At 39.0% G+C, this 17,593-nt stretch overlaps 1 long non-coding RNA gene across 1 annotated transcript in view; it reads left to right on the top strand.

Annotated features, from left to right (window-relative positions):
- LOC308608224 overlaps nt 1–17,593 on the top strand; it is a 511,187-nt gene that overhangs the window by 118,424 nt on the left and 375,170 nt on the right. The window contains exon 2 of the long non-coding RNA XR_014014110.1: nt 2,169–2,347. This is a non-coding gene — a long non-coding RNA (uncharacterized lncRNA). The remainder of the gene's footprint in view (nt 1–2,168; nt 2,348–17,593) is intronic.

Raw genomic sequence — 17,593 nt, forward strand, 5'->3', positions numbered from 1 at the left:
ATAATAATGTCAATCATTCTTATTTTGTTCTGAACTCAAGGGAAAAAAAGCAAAGTTTACCAGTAAGATAGTTGCTGAATTTTTTTCTGCAGGTTTTCTTCCTCCGAGTATCAATTAGATTTGTCTGTGTATGCATCCAGCCCCATCACAAAGCAGTAACTTCAGAAGACATTATTTAATTAGGTGATGATTCTATGGGAAGAAGTTTGGACTGGGCTAGGCTGGCCAGTTCTTTACTGGTCAAGATATATTTCTGGTGAAGTAAAGCTTATAGCATCACAAAGTGACCTACTTTATCTCAAGGACTTTGTTATGCCTTAAAGTCTACTTTGTCTAATATTAATATAGGTATAGGCATACCTCACTTTGTTGTGCTTCATAGATACTGCCTTGTTTTACACATTGAAAGTTTTTGGCAATACTGCATCAAGCAAATCTATTGGTTCTATTTTTCCAACTTCCATTTACTCACTTCATGTCTCTGTTTCACATTTTGGTAATTCTTGCAATATTTTGAACTCCACCAGCAAAAAGATTACAATTTGCTGAAGGCTCAGATGATGGTTAGCATTTTTTAGCAATAAAATATTTTAAAATTAAGGTGTGCTCCTTTTAGACATACTGCTATTGCACACTTAATAACCTACATTATTATGTAAACATAACTTTTATATGTACTGGGAAACCAAAAAATATGTGTGCCTCAATTTATTGTGATATCTGCATTATTGCTGTGGTCTGGAACTGAACCCACAATATCTCTGAGGTCTGCCTATACATCGGTTTTCTTTGATTGGTGTTTACATGGCATATCTTTTCCATCCTTTTACTTAAAATTTTCTGCATGCTTATGTTTCAGATATATCTCTTAGAAGCAAGTATATATTGTTTGTACTTCATTTAGATTATCAAGCATTTTCTTTCACATGGTTCATTGCCATTTATTTATATATTGGACATTATATGATACTACTGTATTTTTCTTATCTGCCCTCAGTATTTTACTTCTCATTTCCCTTCTTGTTGATTGATTGAGATATTTTTATTATTCCATTTTTTCCTGTTGGTGGGCTAGTTATATAGTCTTTTAGTCTTCTTTAGTTGTTAACCTAGACATTTTATGCTCTCTTGACTTATTTAATTCTATAAATACTTTCAAACACCACAGTATCTAATTTTTTTATTCAGCCAGTGTTACTTTGTATTTATCCATGTATTTTGCATTTTCTTTGCTTTTCACAATTAAACGTATTAAATCTTCTAACTGTATCCTTGCTGTCTCATCCTCTCATCTGTAGTTTTTATTCCTTTGTCTTTCTGTGCCTCATTCTTGATAGTTCTTCTCATCTATTTCCCAGTTACTAATGTTCTCTTCAGCTAAATCTCATGTTCTGTTATATTTGGCTACCGAGTCCTCAATTTCAGTAATTGAATTTTTAGTGTAGAATTTTTACTTGCTTCTTTTTCAAACCTGGAATATAAAATTTGTTTATTAAAATCTTTGAGCTCTTTGCTGAAATGCTTATGCTTTCCTTTTATCTCCACAGGAAGCATAGTTATTTTACAACCCATATCTATTGATTCTACTACCTGGAGTAACTGAGGACTTATTTTTGCTTAACATTTTTTGTGTGTTGGTCTCCATTCAGATGTCATAGCTTCTTACGTCTCTAGATATCCTTGATTGAGTGCTGAGCATTTGAGTTGAAACATCATTTTTTAGAAATAATTGTCAAAATGTTAGATGATGTAATATTCTTTCAGAGGCAGTTGTAAACCTCTTTCAGGTACCTGAGGACATTAGAAATATATGATCAGCCAAACCCAGTTGCAGAGCATGAGATTAGTTTGGATCACTGATGTAACTCACAGAAGTGCTACGGTCTACTTGTTTACTGCTATTTATATTTACTTTTAGGAGACAGCACTTTAAAGGGTGGTTACAGTGCTATATAGATGGCAGGGCCTCTTCCAGCTCCTGTCCTACTAGTTCCACGAGGATGAAGGTTTCCTGCTCATTCCCTCAGCTGTTTGTCTTCTTTTAATTCTGGGCAGAATGATCTCAAATGCTGGGCTCCTCTCACTGACATCCAGTGTATTCCACGCCTTAGCCTTGTAATTTCTTTTAATTGTATCACAATGTCTACTTTGCGGTTTTCTACTTCCAGGAATAGATTTAACGCAGAAGATGAGAGGCTAACAAAACCACTGGAAGGTCTGAGGAGTGAAAACATATGGACGCCCAAGGAGTACAAAGAAGCCATTACCAACAGTCTCAGCTGTGATTGAACTAAAGCAGCCGACTCTTAATAGGGTGTCCAGAATCCGCAGGCAGCATCCCAAGTCAGTAAGTTGCTGACACCCAAGCATCTATCTGCAGTCAACACTTGAGAATAATCTCTTCCATCTTCCTAAACCCACAGATTCTTGGTGGTACTGTCCATAACCCTCCTGGCAAGAAAGACTTGCAAGCGAAGTGTTCAGGATTGATGCCTCTGCATTCAGCAGAGAGTTTAGAATGGTGTGAAATATGCTGAGTATTCACAAGGAATATCTGGCACATCTCAACCCATTAAATCATAATTTCCAGTATAAGCAAATGCTTAAATCTCTGAATATGTGTTTCTATAACTGATCTTTTGAATAAATGTTAGATGTTTTATAATCCCTACATTGTGTTTAGTGCTGTAATAGCACTGCAAATATCACAGGATAAACCATTTTTGTTTTATTTTAAAAAGACCAAATGAAAACTGCAAAGGAAACACGTGCTAAGCAATTGTTAAAATTAGCCTTTCCTTGACAGAAGTCATATTAGTACATAGAATTCTATACTTCTAGCTGCAGTGGCTATGCATTTCTACTAAAATAATTAAATGGATTATAAAATGTTTTACTGTAAACGTGGTAATTATTTTGCTAGATTCTGTGGGTAAAATATTGTAATTTTCTAGCAAGTTTTCTTCTCTTCAGAGTCAGTGCTAATGTAACCGAAAGTGGGGTCCGGCTGTTCCCCGCTCAAAGGCCAATACAGAGGCCAGGTTGGTGGAAAGGAAAGTTTGCTTTGTTTTGGATGCCGGTAACCAGGGCAGGGAGGGGTGGCGAGTGGACTCCTGTCCAAAGGCCAGCTCCCCCTCCCCAGACAGTCAGGGGGCAAGAGCTTTTATAGACAGAGGGAGCGGCTACCTGCAGAAACAGCACAGGCAGCTCTGTCATCTTGAAATTGGTCATCAGTGGTCTGACCAGCGTCATCTTGATAGTTTTAGGTACAGTTAATCTCAGTTCCAGAGTCGGTTTGTTTCCATTTCTTTGAGGCCAGTTCTCAGAATTGTGGCAGCTTATGTCTGATTATAGCCTGGTCATCATGTGTTAACGTCTTCCACCTGGTGGGGTTTAGTATCTATAACACAGCTCACAAGATATGGCTCAAGACTCTTATCTATAGCCCTTGAGGAGGACCTAAAGGTCCTTGACTTGCTTAATGACTAAACAAACATTATTTGGTCTCCTCTGACCAAATAATGGCTTTCCTTTGTTTCTGCATTTTCTCACTGCTCTTATTAACCTTATTCTTTGGCTAAAGTTTTTCCACAGACAAAAGGCAGGCGGAGGACCTGGGTGGTGAGGACCATAGGGTGCCGCTCCGTTGCACTGTGAAGTCCAATACACCCTTCACATCACTGTGCTCTAAGTCCTTAGAGATACAGCTCTGGGTGAATGACACCTAGTGATACAAATGAATTAGTTACTGATGATGCAACAACAGGGATCTCAGCGAACATCACACTGAGTGAAGAAGCCAGGCACTCAGAGCATTACTGTCTGATTCTACTCACATTAAGTTCCAGAAAGGACCAGTGTAATCTGCTGGGACAGAAACCAGGTCAGTGGCTGCCTAGGACTAGAGCTGAAGAGAGGACTGAGTGAGAAGGTGCAGGAAAGGAGATTTGAAGTGTTGGAAACATCCTGTATCTTGATTTGGGAGGTGGTGACATGGCTGTGTACATTTATCAAGGCTCATTGAAATGTGCATCTCAGTGGATACACTTCATATAAATTATACTTCAACGAAGTGTGTTAAAATAAACCAAAAAAGCCAACAAACAACAGGAAGAGCCGTCAGATCGGCATGAGGAGGCAGAGGTCGGTTTCCTGGAGAAAGAGACGTGACGAGAACTGGAAGGTCAGAGTCGTCAGGGAGTGGAGGCAAGGTTACGCGGTTCCCCAGGAAAACCCTCTCAGGAGATGCACCTGAGAGTGAGAAGTTGCCCTGCAAGATTGTTATCCTCGGGTCTTCTGGAAGAAGCAAATAAGGTTCTCGTTTGAGACTGAGAGCAATAAAGAAGGAGGAGACAGGTGGGACGAGATCTTCCCTTTTACAGATGACGGCGTTTCCCCGCAGCCTGCATGGCGGCTGAGCTTGAGCAGGAGGCGGCTTTCTGAGTCCCGCTGCAGGGCTGCTGCCACTGTGCACCGTGCCTCCTGCACCATCCGCAGTCAGAGCATCTCGTGCAGCAGGAATACCCACGGGCTGTGGTGCCAGAGCCAAGGACGAGCATCCTCGTCGGGCACCTACTAGCTGTGTGACTTTGGCCAAATTACTTAAATTCTATTTGGTTCAGTTTATTCATTGGTGAATGAGACATATCCATGCAGTACTAAATGGGGTCGCACATACCAAGTACCAACTGCAGCGGCTGGCACATAGGAAGCTTGATGTTTTAACAGTAGCTCTTACTGAGCTGCAGTGATAGAAACCAAGCTTCGCGGTTCCCTTCTGCTTGATTACTGTTCTCTATCATTTACGTTTTGTGAGCAAACTTACAATTCAGATAGGCTCTTCCACTCCTCTCATCTTAGCTGGCGTTATGAGTTACCCAAAGGTCTTTGGGCCACATCTTTCTTGTATGATCCTTAAGTTGTTTTCAGGAGAAAAATCACAGGTGAAGCGTATCCTCCTGATGGGAATCCTGGTGGGCTGACAATGCCCCCCTCAGAGACGTGCACACCCTAATTCCTGGCACCTGTGGATACACTGCCTTGCATAGTGGGATTAGTTAAGGGTCTTCAGGTGGGAGATGAGATTATCCAGGTGGAGTCAATGTGACCCTGACCTTATAGGAGGGAGGCGTGCAGCTCCCAGCCAGAGCTGGAGCTGCGCTGCTGGAAGCGAGATGGCGGGTGATGCGAAGAAGGGGTCGTGAGCCGGGGAGCACAGGCCCCTCGAGACGCTGAAGGAGACGAGGAATTCTTCCCGAGAGCTTCCGCGAGGAGCGCAGCCCTGCCGGACACCTTGATTTTACGCGTCTGAAGGTAAGAACATGCTTTTGTTGTGTTAAGACGCTCTGTTTGCAGCAGTTGTTGCAGCAGCAGTGGGAAGCTTATGCAGGCGTGTTGGGTAACTCATGAGAAGGTCCACACATGCTCTCTGCAGACGCTCCTGGACTCGAGTCACCTCAACTCTGAGACCATGTTCCTGGTCCAACTCCCCTTAGGTTGCTCGCTATTACGGCCCCTTGTTCCTAGGTTTCTCTGAGAGGCAAGGCCCATCCATCCCACCACCTTCCCACCCCATAGCTTCGGAGCGGGGAGGGGGAGAGAGTCTCTCTTCTCTGCTGTCGAACTGGCAAATAACTGCGCTGTCGCTAGCTATTCATTTTTAAAATATGTGCTACTGGTTACAAGGCTCTTGCTGAGCTGGCCAAGGAATGACCCAGGGCAAACTCATTGCTGTTAATGGGATAACCAGAAAGTTCTGTGTGTTTAACCTGAGCTAGAAATAGAGAGCAAGGGAATGTGTCTCTTTTCTCTGGTCTCCTGAGCACACTTACGGGGCACTAAGGGCTTAAACTGTCCCGCACTTTTCTTATGTTTAGAAAAGTAATAATTAAAATGAACATGTTCCACATCATTCTTTGAAATGAAAATTGTTTATAGTAACAACTCTTTTAGGAAGAACTGTTCAATGAGTTGTGTGTGTGTGTGTACGTGTGTGTGTGTTTATGTATATATATATTTTGCTGCCTTGCAAAGTACCTGGGAGAGAGCTGTTTTCTTCAGACTGATGATTGTGCGGAGAGCACTGCAGGTGGAATCACTTTAGAGATAATGAAACATTCAATTAAAAGTGCTTGTGTAATGGCTATGATTACAAAGGAATGTGTTACAGAGAAAAAACTATATTTGAAAAATCTATTTTGTGTTTCTTGTGATTCTGAATGTAAGAAGACGTAGAGGAAGCAGTTACTCTAGCAGTTACTCTAAACGTCCCTTTGTTTTCAAGTGAATGTAGATGGAAATTCTTAAATACCTGTTTCAGGGTACTGTGAATTTGGTGACTTTCTCTGGAAGAAGATTCAATGGTGGTAAATACCAGTGCGAGGGCATAAGGAATCAGAACCTTGCAAAACAGGGTAAAATCCAGTGGAAAGGACTACTCTCTGGGTGGACGAAACCACGAAGCTTTAAGTCACTGCCTCAGACGCTCTGTGATAGTTTCTCAACTCTGGCTGAGGGTTCAGAGGAATCACCTGGGGGGCTTTCAGTATCTGATATCCCAGCCCCAGAACCATGGGCTTAATTGGCTTGGGGTGTGGCCTGATGGGTTATTAAAGGCTCTTTCTGCCTCGGTGGTTGGAGTGTTCAGCCAGGTCTGCGACCCCGCCTGCGTTTCTTCCTGGGCTCTGTGACACTGCTGGGATCCATCCTTAGTCAATGCCCCGGCCCCCTCTCAGTTTAAAAAAAAAAAAAAAAAAAGACTCTGGAACCTGTTTTTTTCCCCCTTTTTTAAAAAAAATTTATTTTTATCTGTGTTCAGTCTTCGTTGTTGCACGTGGGCTTTCTCTAGTTGCAGCGAGCAGGGGCTACTCTTCCTTGCAGTGTGCAGGCTTCTCACTGCGGTGGCTTCTCTTATTACGGAGCACGGGCTCTAGGTATGCAGGCTTCAGTAGTTGTGGCATGCGGGCTCAGTAGCTGCAGCTCTCGGGCTCTAGAGTGCAGGGTCAGTAGTTGTGGCTCACAGGTTTAGTTGCTCTACGGCATGTGGGATCTCCCCGGACCAGGGCTCGAACCCATGTCCCCTGCATTGGTAGGCAGATTGTTAACCACTGCACCACCAGGGAAGTCCCAGGCTCTTTTTTCCTTAGTTAACTCTGACCAACTGAGCTTCTGCCACCAGTTTTATCTTCACATTAAAACGTCCTCAAACAACTGGGATCCATTAGTGAGTGGACGGTGCACAGCTGTTACTGGAGAAGCACCTCAGTGCTGTGAATCCCAGCCTTTAGCCTGAGAAATCCTCCCTCTTGGCCCTTGTTTACACTGCTAACTTGCGCCAACATCTACAGGCCTGCCATTGAAAAGTATCTTAATTCAGATGAGAAGGAAAGGAAAAAGATATACATTTTGTAGATGTGTGGACATTCAAAGTTGTCCTGATTTAATTGAAAGTACTGCTTTGCTTTAAAATTTTACAGCCTTATTTATTGTGATATTAATTCAGTAATCTATTAACATAAGTATCATTATTTTTAACTGTAACCAATTATTGATACCAGTAACTTTATCTTTTTTCTAGTATGTGCTATGGGCTTCCTAACCTAGAAGTTGTGTGGTATAAGGGGATGTATACGGAGTGCTTTGTTTGATCTTATCAGGCATCAGGCTCATTTCTTAGGGGGTGAATGAAACCTACGTTATGCCTCAGAGTTTTTTTTAAATCACATGACCCAACTTAATTTTTTTATTTTTATTTTTTTACATCTTTATTGGAGTATAATTGTTTTACAGTGGTCTGCTAGTTTCTGCTTTATAACAAAGTGAATCAGTTATACATATACATCTGTTCCCATATCTCTTCCCTCTAGCGTCTCCCACCCTCCCTATCCTACCCCTCTAGGTGGTCACAAAGCACCGAGCTGATCTCCCTGTGCTATGTGGCTGCTTCCCACTAGCTATCTACCTTATGTTTAGTAGTGTATATATGTCCATGACACTCTCTCACTTTGTCCCAGCTTACCCTTCCCCCTCCCCATATCCTCAAGTCCATTCTCAAGTAGGTCTGTGTCTTTATTCCTGTCTTACCCCTAGGTTCTTCATGACATTTTTTTCTTCTTAAATTCCATATATATGTGTTAGCATACGGTATTTGTTTTACTCTTTCTGACTTCACTCTGTATGACAGACTCTGGGTCCATCCACCTCACTACAAATAGCTCAATTTCGGTTCCTTTTATGGCTGAGTAATATTCCATTGTATATATGTGCCACATCTTCTCAAAGAGTTTTAAAAGTTGAAGTTCAGTTGTAGTGGAGCTATTGGGCCTCTTTCTTTCTGCCAGGATGCTCTGAAATTGAGCTGGGACAAAGTGGTGGTAAGCTTTGGTCTTTGCTCCTACCTCAAACCATATAAACAAACTATATAATGATAGAACACACACAAATACAGTGTGATTAACAAGAGTAAAAGAAGTTCTCAGAGGAGAAGGAACTGTGAAGAATTCCTAAGAAAGTAGGGAAGAGGTTACTGAAGAGTGAAATAGTGGCACATAGGAATATTGAGAGCCCGCAGAAGGGAGGCTCACAATGGTGGGGCCATATCAAGGCCATACAGGCCTGGAGGTGGTGGACCCCGGCGGCAGGAGGGGTGTGGGATCACCTGGCAGGGAGATGAATTCAAGCCCTGCAGAGGGACCTGTCAGGCTGCTTGATCCTTGTATGTTCCTGTCTCTTCTGTGAGCCAAGCTATGAGATGGGGCATCCAACAAAAGTGGGAGCAGTCCTGAACACAGGTGCAGGGTGGTGCTCCGAGCAGCAGGTTTTGCCAAGCTCAGCAGTCGGGACTGAGGTTTCCTGCTGGGGCGCTTCCCATTCTAGCCCAAGAGGGGGGTGCTTTCCAGGAGGCTGCTCCTGTCCCTATCCTAAGGTGGACTGCATGAGGACAAAAAATAACCTCAGTGTGACTAGATTCTTGGAGAAAATATTTAAAATGGACATAGCAGACAATTTGTGTGTAAACATATAATTGCCTCAAGTCAATAAGAATTAAAAACCTCTCAGAGATGGGTGAAGGATCTTAGTGGAATTCAGGGAGTGGAAAATAAAAAGGCCTCTCAGAAGCTCCCTGGTGGCCTAGTGGTTAGGATTCCAGGCTTTCACCGCTGTGACCCAGGTTCAGTCCCTGGTTAGGGAACTGAAATCCCACAAGCCACGCAGTGCAGACCCCCCAAAATGGCCTCCTCACATGGAGCAATCCTAAACTTAGCCACATACTTAGAAACTGAAATTAAAAAATAATAATGAAATAGTTAATTGGAAAAAATCTAAGTCTGACAGTAGCAGCAGCGGTAAGGATAAGGGAGAAGCATACTGTCTTAAAATGTACTGTTTATTCATTCATCTGTCGTTGGGTACTTGGTTTGCTTCCACCATTAGTCTGTTGTGAATAAGGCTCTTATAAACATGGTAGCACAAAACTTGTTCAAGTCTCTGCTTTCTCTTTTGGGTATACACTCAAGTTGAATTGTTGGGCCATAGGGTAGTTCTATCTTTAGTTTTTTGAAGAAATGCTGTTTTCCTCAATGACTGCACTGTTCTACCATCAACAGTACACAAGGGTTCCAATTTCTCTATATACTTGCCAATATTTGTTGTAATTGTTTTAGATAGGCATCTTAGTAGATGCAAGTTAGTATCTCAGTATGGTTTTATTTGCATTTCTCTAATGATGAGTGATGATTGTCTTTTCATGTACTTACAGGCCATGTGTGTATCTTCTTTGGAGAAATGTCTAAGTTCTTTGCCCATTTTTTAAAACAAACTTGATTTTTGTTTCATAGGTGTTCTTTATATACTCTAGATGTTAATTCCCTATCAGATAGTGATTTGCTAATATAGTCTTCCATTCCATGGGTTGCCTTTTCACTACGTTGATAGTGTACTTGGCACATAAGATCTTAATTTTGATGTTCAATTTATATGTTTTTGGTGTCATATCCAAGAAATAATTGGCAAATCCAGTGTTATGAAACTATTCCCCCATGTTTGCTCCCAAGAATTTAATAGTCCAGATCATTTAGACTTTCCATTTTGAGTTAATTTTTGTATATGGCATAAGGTAAGGGTCCAACTTGAGGCTCTCTATTCTTTTACTGTCTGTATGCCTCTTTGTGACAGTACCACCCTTCTTTGCAAAACTTGCTACAAAGCTATGGTAAGCAATTGGGAAATGGGAGACTGTAACTTGGTTACTGAGATTCCATGTGAATTTTAGGATGAAGTTTTCTATTTTTGCCAAACACTTCATTGGGATTTTGATACGGATTGAATTGACTCTGCAGATAATTTTGGGTAGTGTTGTCATCTTAACAACATTCTTCCAGTCCATGAACATGATGTCTTTCCCTTTACTTGTCAAATTTAATTTCTTTCAGCAGTGTTTTATAGTTTTCAGCATACATGTCTTTTTGCCTCCTTGGTTAAGTTAATCCTAAACGTTCTTGATACTATTGTAAATGGAATTGTGTTCTTAATTTCCTTTTCAGTTGGTTTATATATCGAAATGCCAATATATTTTTATATCCAGAAACTTCACTGAGTTCTTTTAGTTCTAACAGTTTGGTGTTTTGTGTAAACTTTAGGGTTTGCATTTCAATTTTTAGGTCTTGTCATGTGCAAATAGGTAATTTTATTCTAGGACTCCTAGTATTATGAAAATAGCAAGAGAAGTCATTCTTATCTATCTTTAAATATTTTAAAATAACTTAAAGCAAAAACTGATTATATATAAAGTTTTATAGCTTAAGTAGATGCAAAATATGACAAGAATACAATGTATGGGAGGGGAACAGAAGTATACAGTTGTAAGGCTTTTCTGTATGTACTAAAGATACACTAAAAGATGTATATTAAACATAGCAAGCAATGAAAACAAAAATGCAGCTATTAGGCTTCTGGGGATATAAGAAGTTCTAAACTCACTCAATCTACAAGAATGTGAAAAAGATGTACAAAGAACAGTGGTAACAAATAAGATCAACCATACGAATTAAATGTTAAATGACCTAATAACCAACTAAAAGCAGATGTTAAACGCAAATAAAAAAGCAAGAACCAATTATATGCTATCTCCCACATACTTATTTTATAAAGATATAGAGTGGTTAACTATAAAAGTTTAAATACTATAATATAGTAACACAAATTACTTCATATCAGATTAAGTAGACTTCAGAAGGAGAAATATTACCAAGGATAAGGAAAAATATTTGATAAATTGCTCAATTACAAAGATACAAAACTCCTATCTCTATATGCAAAATAAGCTTAAGTATGCAGAGAATATCTAATCAAAGTATAAGGAAAACTGGGTAACTCAATTACAGCATGTCTGCAGTTATACAGATAAGGACACAGAAGGTGTGAAGAGCATCAGCAAGCAGCCACACCTATAACATTTATGGAATAATATGCCAAACAGCAAAAAACATTCTCAAATGCCCACAGAACACTGATCAAGACCATATTCTGGGCCACAGAATGTCTCAATTTTAAAAGGATTAGAAAAGTGAGTATCTCCTGAGCATTTTGAAATTAAATGAGAAATCAACATAAAGACACATAAAATCACCAAACAGTGGGAAGTAACATAGTGTACTTCTAAAGGATTAATTGGTTATAAAGGAAATAAAAATATTTTAAAATGTTTCAAAATAAATTAAAATTCACACATTAAAACTTCTGAGATGCAGGTAAGGCAGTGCTTACAGGGATATTTATAATATTAGGTGCTGATGTTAGAACAAAGATTCCAAATCAATGATATAAACTTCAACCCTAAGAAACTAAAGCATGCAAAGTAAACACAAGGTAAACAGCAGAAAGAAATAATAAAAATGAAAGCCACAAATGACAAAATAAAAATAAGTCAATGAAACCAAGAACTGTTTCTCTGGAAAGATCAATAGATAAAATTACCATGATCAGGAATAAAAAAGCAGATAATCACAGGAGATGCCACGGATATTTAAAGGTCAGTGAACTATAGCTTCTAGGCCTAATCTAGCCTGCTGGTCACTAAAAGTCTTAGTGGAGCCCAGCCATAGCCGTTTTCATGCCTATACTGCTTTTGTACTATAATAGCAGAGTTGAATAATTGTGACAATGTATGGCACACAAAGCCTAAAATATCTGGCATCTTACAGAAAGTTTACTAATCCCTGTTTATAAATAATAGAGGAATTATATTTTAAAATGTACCAATTTAATAAAAAACTTATGTGAAATGGGCAATTTCCAGAGAAGCACTAAAGGTATATCTCACTAGAACATGAAAATGTTAACCTGATTCCATTGGATGTCACAAACCTCCAAATGAAAATATCTCTCTAGATACATTTTGAAAAAAATTAACCAATTCCGCACACCACAGCAAGACACGTTCTAACTCATCTTAGGAGGCGAGCATTACTCTGATAATAAAACAAAACTTAAGACCTTACAAGAAAGGTCTACAGACAATACCACTTAAGCACATAGACAAGATCTTTAAGGACATTTTAGCAAATCAAATCCAGCAATGTATAAAAGAATAATGACAAACGGGTTTATCACAGGAATCCAAGTTTGGCTTATTTGGACATCAATGTTATTAACCATGTTAACTAGTTAAGGAAGAAAAATGATCATTTCAGTGGATTCAGAGATTTGTCAAAATTCAGTCATCCTTGAGAAATTTCTCAGTGAGATAACGTTAGAAGGAAAAACCTGCAACACAATAAAGGAATTCTATGGGAAAAACCTAACATCATACTTTATAGTGAAAAAAGAAATGCCCACCCCCATAAGAACAAGGCAAAGATTTCTCCTTTTAACATTTACATTCTACATTGAACCAAAAGTCCTGGCTGTTTACATTCTACATTGAACCAAAAGTCCTGGCTGTGGTAACAGGCAAAGCAAGGAAAAATGCACTGGCATTGGAAAAGAATGTCTGTATTTGCAAATGACATGATTTCCTAAGTGCAAAATCTATAGAATACGTACGTTGCTTGTGAAACTACAAAGCATGTAGGATACAAGGTCAATGTGGAAGTCTCAATTAGTATTTATTGGTTCTTTCAGCAAAAAATTGAAAATTGAAATAAAAATGCTATTTATGATAGCATCAAATGACAAAGTGTTTAGGGGTACATTTAAGAAAATATGGTCAAGAAATATACACTGAAATATTGCTGAGAGAAATTAAAGAAATGGTGAGATACCTATTTATAGATTGAAAGACAATATTTTAAAAATTCCAATCCTCCCTGAATTGATCTCTAGGTACAGTACAGTCCTTATCGATAGTACAGCAACAATTTTTATAAAACTTGACAAACCACTTCGAAACTTCATGGTAAAGTAATTAGAATAACCAAAACAATTCTGAAAAAATTTGGAAGATACACAGTACTTGAAATCAAGATTTGAAACCTACAGTAGAAACAGTTGGGTGTTTGTCTAAGGACAGACATACAGATCAATGAAACCACATAGAATGGTCAGAAATGAACGTACCTGTACATTTATGGTCAATTGATTTTTTGACAAAGGTACGAAGGCAATTCAACAGAGGAAATAAGGATTTTAACAAATGGTCCTGGAAGCTGACTATCCATGTGGAAAAACAGTGAACCTCAGTCCTTACGTCATATACAAATATTAACTTGAATTAGATCGTAATATATAAGAACTACAACTGTAAAAATCCCACAGAAAAACAGGAGGAAACTGAGACTTGAGTTGGTTTCTTTTACAATCCATGAAGAGTATGAGTCAAAACTGTTTTCATATTCCTTTTATTCCACTTGTGAAGTGATGGTTGCTTTACTCAGAGCATCTACAAACCTGAGCACTCACTTTAAAGAAAGATGACTTTTTATTCCACATCTATCTGCCAGAGACAAATTAATCTGATTCATCTTGAGGTAATGCAGTCTATATAATAGAGGTAATGCAGATTTTATATACATTTTAGTGGCAGATTTCAGGAAGTAGAAGAATCTCATTGGCACAAACACTTCACAAAACAGAAGAAAATACTGTTGACTGGGACTAAGTGGACAGATCTATTTTTAGTTGGCAGACTTCCTTGAGAAAACTTAATCTGCTGAACACCTACGTCAGGTTAAGAGATCTAATACTTCCTGAAGACTGCCACTAGAATGGATATGTCTTCATTTTGATGTGTCCTTGACAAGACATCTGCTTGAATGTAGAGTTGCTGGGTTTATGGAGATTGTTTCTTTCCTGTGTGGTCACATCTCTTCCTAGATTTTCACTTGCTTGCTTGACCAAGTCCCACACTGTAACTCCTCTAGAATCCCACACAGGCTGTATCACCTAGAGCCTGCCAGCCCTGCTCTCCTGACTTCAACAATCATCAATTTCAATTGATAATCTTGTCTGTTACGTAGATTATCTGACTCTGCTATCATTTTATAACTTCTGCTGGCCTAATTCAATTGTTATCTGTAATACCCAATTTTACTTTAAGGACATAGGTATATGGTTTTTCATAATTTCCTCTGCAGGAAATTGAGTTTGGAACACCTGGCAGTGATGGCTCTTAAGTAGCAGTATTATTCTTGATACAGAGTGTGTGGTGAAAGTGGCAGAGATTATTAATCCTCATTAAAAAACAACGAGAGTGAGTCCATCTCATATCATTTGTGGTGATGAACATATTTCGAGATAGTAGCTTCTATTTTCTCAGGAGAATGCTTTCAGCACCAACAGTGAGAGATCAATTTATCACCAATTGTTTAGACATGATGATCCATCCTGACAATTGGAAACAGAAGCCCAATATATCCTGGGTCTCTTTTAGAATGTATTTGGGGAACTTAATTTTTTATTCTGCTTTTCCATAATTGTTTATATCTAGACCTTATAACTTACATATTATGAAATTGAATAAAATAACAATATAAGCACCATAACACAATTATAATCTGCAATACCTACAATAACCACTCTTTAGTTTTAGATTATACACTAACTTTTTTTTTTTTTTTGTGGTGCGCTGGCCTCTCACTGTTGTGGCCTCTCCCGTTGCAGAGCACAGACTCCGGACGCGCAGGCTCAGTGGCCATGGCTCACGGGGCCAGCCGCTCCGCGGCATGTGGGATCTTCCTGGACCGGGGCACGAACCCGTGTCCCCTGCATCAGCAGGTGGACTCTCAACCACTGCACTGCCAGGGAAGCCCTATACACTGTAACTTTTAATAGGTAATAATAGTCAGTTGAAATAGCCACATTCAACTTAAAGAAAATTTAATAGTTTAAAATATGTAAATGCAATTATCAAAGGAAATGTAAAAAGTAAGCACAAAGCTGCTTCTAGCAACATGGCAGATAAGCTATCTAGGAGCTTGGCTTCCACTTCAATACACAAAACATCCAGGAGTGCTGTAGAGCAAAGATCCTAGTGTGGAAAACCAGAGGGGACTGGAAACCAGAGCCGTCAGCTGAAGCTATACATGCATTGGAGTCTTTTGCTAATCTTGGTAACCAAAAGGCTTGCATTTTAAGGAACATGTATGGAACAAGAGACAAGGCCTTGAACGTGAGCACAGTGGGGCTTTTGGTAGAAGGAAGCAATACTCCCCAAAGGACATACCCTCAACCCCAAACTGAAGAAATTCCAAAGATTAATCACCACCATAAAGTTGTGCAGGGACCTCACACAAAGCAAATGGAGGGTTATGTTCATTTCAGGGAAGGTAGTGAGGCCATGAGATATGGAAGGTAGGAATACACAGGGGGTTTCAGCCATGTTGGTCATGTCTAATTTCTTAACAGAGTTGGTAGGTCTTGTGCGTTATTTTTCATTTATGTGTTTTAAGTAACATAGTAAGATGAAAATATTAGACGACTTGAGAATGGAATTTAGTTCCCCCCCCTCCTTTTTCCTCCCTGCTCCCTGAGAGCCAAAAAATGACATAATTATCCTAGAAGAAGAATTCTGCAGAGAGTCTTCTGGATCCAAGGCAGGATCTAGAAGTTGAGTTAGTTCTCAAAGACTTAATGGAAGATGGAAATTTACCTAATGAAGCATGAAACAGAATCACAGGTCAAAACCAAGGCAGGAAAACAGGTCAGGATTTCCTTAAACAGTGAAAACTACTAATAATCAAGCAGGCAGACAGTAACTAACTGAAATAAAATAATGGATACAAAGCAGTGTTTTGCCTGTAGTTCAAGCCATCTGTCAGGATTTAAGAGGTTGGTAGTGGAATAAGAATTTGGGCAGTGCAAATGTGGAACTACAACCAAAATGACAACACCTATACAGAGCTCAAAAAATGATATGGCTTCTTCTGATTAGAAAGCAATTCCAACCTCCTGATGGAGAAATTAACTTGATGTACCTAGCCAAGGTGAAGAGTTCTCCATCATTAGAAATCATTAGCTTCTCGAAGTGAACACCGAGGGGACTCTGGGCATCCTGAAAGTAATGTAAAATAGATAGCTAGTGGGAAGCAGCTGCATCACACAGGGAGCTCAGCTCAGTGGTTTGTGACCACCTTGAGGGGTGGGATAGGGAGGGTGGGAGGGAGACGCAAGAGGGAGGGGATCTGGGGATATATGTATATGTATAGCTGATTCACTTTGTTATACAGCAGAAACTAACACAACATTCGAAACAATTTTACCCCAATAAAGATGTTAAAAAAAATGTAATGTGTAAACCTTGCTTGGGCTCTGGACTAAATAAATAGCTCTATCAGACATTAAAAAAAAATTGCAGACTCATTTTCTGTAATATAGAGATTTTCAACTTAACTTTTCTTCAACTTTGAAGGAGTTTGTCATTTCATTGGAGTTTTTGAATATATTGGCACAAAATTGTTCATAATTCCTTGAAATCCTCTTTGTATTTGTAGAATATGATCCATAGTTATATTCTATTTTAGTCCTGATAGTCTTTGTCTCTTATTTTCCAGACTACTTTGACTAGATTCACTTTTCATTTTCACTTCTAAGAGCCAGTTTTGGTGTACATTGATTTTTCTCTTTTTTTCCTGTTTGTATGTGCTCTAATCACTAATACTTCCTTTCACCTGTTTATTTTAGATTTAATTTTTCTTTTTCTATTGTTAAAATGCAGCATGAGATGATGAATTTGAGGGGTTTTTTATAGCACAGTTTCATTCTCTACATTTGTGCCTCTGTATGGCTTTAGTGGAATTTCACTTATTCTTATACTCTGCTTTCATTTGTATTCAGTTCAAAAAACTTTTCTAATTTTGTTTTTGAGTTTTGCCTTGACCCACATGTTATTTAGAAGTGTTGTTTCATTTCCAGTTATATAAGAATTTTCCAGATAATTTTCCAATTATCTTTGTTAATAATGTGTAATTCCATTGTGGTCAGAGAACATATTTTGTATGAATTGAATTCTTCCAAATTTGAGACTTTTGTTACATCCTGGATATGACCTATCTCAGTAAGTGTTCCCTGTGCCCTTGAGAAGACTGTATATTCTGATCCTGAGAAGATTATTCTAAAATTGTCAATTGGGTTGATTGGTGGATAGTGTTACTGAAGTCTT

The sequence above is a fragment of the Mesoplodon bidens genome (genome assembly GCF_964165515.1).
Source record: "Mesoplodon bidens genome assembly, chromosome: 20".
NCBI classification, from domain to species: Eukaryota; Metazoa; Chordata; class Mammalia; order Artiodactyla; family Ziphiidae; genus Mesoplodon; species Mesoplodon bidens.